This window comes from Ptychodera flava, unplaced genomic scaffold (genome assembly GCF_041260155.1).
Source record: "Ptychodera flava strain L36383 unplaced genomic scaffold, AS_Pfla_20210202 Scaffold_56__1_contigs__length_877210_pilon, whole genome shotgun sequence".
Taxonomy (NCBI): domain Eukaryota; kingdom Metazoa; phylum Hemichordata; class Enteropneusta; family Ptychoderidae; genus Ptychodera; species Ptychodera flava.
This window is the reverse complement of record NW_027248378.1, coordinates 56,130-60,581: the sequence shown is the minus strand read 5'-3', so window position 1 is coordinate 60,581 and position 4,452 is coordinate 56,130.

Sequence of the window (4,452 nt, the reverse complement as noted above, 5' to 3'; positions counted from 1 at the left end):
TTAAGCCATAATACATACATAAAATGTGAGCTACAAGAATCAGGAGGCTTGTGGGATTCAATTCAAATTTCTACCAACATATTCAAATAATTGCAGTTTCAAAAGAACATGAAGGATAACAACATCTCATTAATTTCGAATTCAGCCATTTTGAGTAGATGTTCAACAAACGATAGAAGGTAAAACAATCATGTATTCCTGTGTTTACTTTTTATGGGGCTTGCACAGAAATACAGGGAGGGCACAGCTTTTGGGGTTGCTATTGTTCACAACAATATTTTTGAAGGGTCACAGATGCCTTTGGGGCAGGTTCATCATTTTTGCGCACCTATCGCAACTATACGAAAACAAGATGTGACCGATACAGTCCTTCACTGAAAAATATCAAATCATAATTCATTGGAATCTGTTTGGCAAAATATTGACAATTTTGCTCTATAAAACATGCGTTATATGTACATTTATACATGTTTGATTATTTATGTAGTGTTTTTATTTTGAATGTGGGGGAAATGCATCTGTGTACAACGAATTTGGATTTGCCTTCCATCAAAAATGTTTATTCGTTATACATTGTAGTCTATGAGGAAACTACAAAATCTTATTTTTCAATACAAAAACACCCACATCTGTGTATTTACAGATGATTGCTTATTGATATTAATGTACTTGATTAGACTGAACTGCTAACTAGGGAATATTTGTGCAAGAAATTTGATTTTGGAATATCAACAGAGAGTTGATTCACTATACATATACATTCTCATCTCTGAAAAAAACTGAATAGATATTTTAAATACATCACAAGTTAAAGCCACACTTTTCAATCCCCTGTTCTTGCATTAGTGGAGTTCTCCTTCCAGTCAAACACTTGGCCAGTACGATGTTTGATTTCTATGACCTTAATTACATAAACTGCTCTCAACTTTTTGTCACCTTTTGCTTATCCTTCAAACAGAGTTTATACAAGCGTTTGATTAACGGTCGTTTTAAATCGCAAACGGTCATTGATTCCCCACCAGAAACGCTCGAGTTTCCTAAACAATTATCTTCCAGTCACGTTAGACCTTGAATATAACAACAGAGTTCGATCGGTAGCAACTTCACACTGACTGCTTGGCAGTCTGTCTGCGTTTTTGTGGCAGATGAAAACTAAAAAGTGGCATTTTCTGGAGCTTATGCCCGCGTGTTGCCTGTTTGGTGTCCACTTACACAATGAACGCCGCCATAGCTTCGCGTCCTTTTAAAGAGAAGTTCCACCTTTAAATTTGTCCTTTTACAAATGTTTGATAATTGATAGAAATGCACATGGTAAGAAAAATGTTTGAAAGTTGATGTGAACGACAAATATGATATTAGACTTTCAGCCAAGTGATTACATTGCATTTCTAAAGCTTTAAAGGTATTCTTTGAAAATTCAAAGGTCAAATTAGAAAATTATATGTCAATTGTTAAGATATCATTCATACAGAATGTGACATACAGGCTGGATGAAAACTGGGGTCAATCTTTTTCCTGAAAACACTTTTGAAGGGTCATTATTCTTCATTTTCGAAAAAAAAACAACAGCTCCCCCCCCTTTAATTTCTGTACAGTCCCTGACAGGGATCAACACTCATCCCGGATCTATTGCACGATGAACACGAACAGGTCATATTAGCATAAAGTTCCCTGGGAATTAGATGTTCATCGTTCATTTGAAAGTATCAGCAATATCGATGATTTAAACAAAACAAACTTTAGATACTTTGCCAGATAAAGACATTTATCCGATAAGGAGTAGACGTATCTAAGGTACTTGGGATGGTTAAGAATAAGAGGGCAGCTATGCATACCTGGTATACTGGACACGACCGCTGTCCAGCTCAAGCAGGACTATACAGTGATCGAAGCCTTAAAGTGTGTGTAGACCTGTCGCTAGTGTGGAAAAGTTGCTCTCTTCTGTTCATTTGCTAAAAATGGGTTGTCGAAATTCGTCCCGGTTAAATGGAGAATAGTACTAGTTGCTTGTCGAACCATGGAGCTTTTCATAGCTTTAAATTTGTCCTTTTACAAATGTTTGATAATTGATAGAAATGCACATGGTAAGAAAAATGTTTGAAAGTTGATGTGAACGACAAATATGATATTAGACTTTCAGCCAAGTGATTACATTGCATTTCTAAAGCTTTAAAGGTATTCTTTGAAAATTCAAAGGTCAAATTAGAATTATATGTCAATTGTTAAGATATCATTCATAAAGAATGTGACACACAGGGCGAATGAAAATTGGGGTCAATCTTGTTCTTGAGAACACTTTTGAAGGGTCATTATTCTTCATTTTCGAAAAACCAACAAACAACCCCCCCCCCCGTATTTTCTGTACAGTCCCTGACAGGGATCAACACTCATCCCCGGGGCTATTGCAGGGCGAACACGAAATGGTAACATTAGCATCATGTTCCCTTGGAATTAGCTGTTCATTTTCCTTTTGAAATTATTAGGAATATCGATGATTTGAAGAAAACAAACTTTAGATACTTTGCCAGATAAAGACATTTATCCGATGAGGAGTAGACGTATCTAAGGTACTTGGATGGTTAAGAATAAGAGGGCAGCTATGCATACCTGGTATACTGGACACGACCGCTGTCCAGCTCAAGCAGGACTATGCAGTGATCGAAGCCTTAAAGTGTGTGTAGACCTGTCGCTAGTGCGGAAAAGTTGCTCTCTTCTGTTCATTTGCTAAAAATGGGTTGTCGAAATTCGTCCCGGTTAAATGGAGAATAGTACTAGTTGCTTGTCGAACCATGGAGCTTTTCATAGCTCTATGGTCGAACTGGATAACGTAGCTTGTGATGACACAATCTACAACTCACCACTGGCACTAGATTAAGATTTACAGAATAGTCGTCAAGATGGTGCAGGATTTCAAGGGTAGACTCTTTAGCACATATTCCTAAACACCAGTGGGACATGTCAGTAAACCCTAAAAGATGACAACTGAAGATTTTGATATTAAGAATATGATTGTTGACGGTACGGCGTAAGCTATGCAACGCTAACAGCTGGCATGCTGTCAACTTGACCTTTGACCGTTATTCTTTACAGCTCCTTAAAGCCGCCATTCTCACTCCCAGGATCGCGCATTAGCGGAACTCCACCCTGTCAACATAGTATCATTTTCACTATTGTGCGTCAAACGCCGCTATATTAGCAGAATTATAAACATAGATTGTCATCTGCCTTGAAACTGTTTGTATGATTGATAAGGATTTTAGAGATCAGGGTCGCTGCAACTGTAGTTGAAGCCAAACAAGTCTGATGTCTTCGAAGACATGCGTACGTGGCAAGCTATTCTGTTGGACGCTAACTATGTGGCGTTCTATGGGAAACCATGCTACCTCCATGGGGAAACATACACTGAGAAGCCACGAGATAGTCCTGTAATAGATATGAACGCGTTGGAATACATACATTTTGGCAGTTTTCACCGTACGTGGTAGGTTCCAGTTACAGATTTCACTAGCCCTTCGTACTGTGCCATGTGTTTCCAGTGTTATACGGCCTCCCACCAGCGATAATGCCGGGAACACACAGCAGGGTACGCATGGCTACAGTATGTCGCTAGAGCCGGACAGTTTCCTCGAAGTACAAACTGACCACTACCGGTATGCTATCCGCATCGCTCTAATAGCTCCAATTATTGGAACTATCGTCTGTTTTCATTCAATTTGGAAACGTGATGTCGAAATAACATTAAAACGACTAATTTCGGAAGATTGAACTGGGGCAATGAAGTCTATAGTGCCTCGTACAGTATTATCCATCTCTCGACGTAAGTTACGAACCCTGAAACCTGCCTATTCTGATCTCCCTGTTCCATTTTCAAAGTTTAAATCTAAATTCTAAAATCTATCTTTAAAAACAGCTATAAAATAAACTTTTTGCTCAAAATCAAAGAAACTGTGATAGCGATAAAAATATTGATATGCTGAAAAACGAAACAGCGTAATTTAAAATACTACCAAATAAGACTAGATTACAAAGAAAAAATTGCAAAGCAAGTAAATAAACTCTTGGTAAAAAATCACAAGTACTAACTAACTTCAACTTTCAAAAGTATATCTGACAATAAGAGCGTTTTATGATAAATTTACCTTGTAGCAAAACAAGCATACAGTGATGCAGGGTGAAGAGATCACGGATGAGTATGATGCAAACTTGGTTTTTATGTTCTAAATTCAAGTCTCTCACGTGACTAACAAAAGTATGAAAAGTCGCGATTGCCTTTCATTCAGCCTGGCGCCAGTTTTATCATGGACCCTGGGCCCAGGGAAGTGACGGTAGTACGATAGAACAAAACAGAGGAAGTAAAATAAACATTCGGTTGATTAGGGCACAGACAAGTCCTTGTCTGTGATTAGGATACTCAAGGAGCCTGAGGTCCAAGCGACACTCCATGGGAAACTA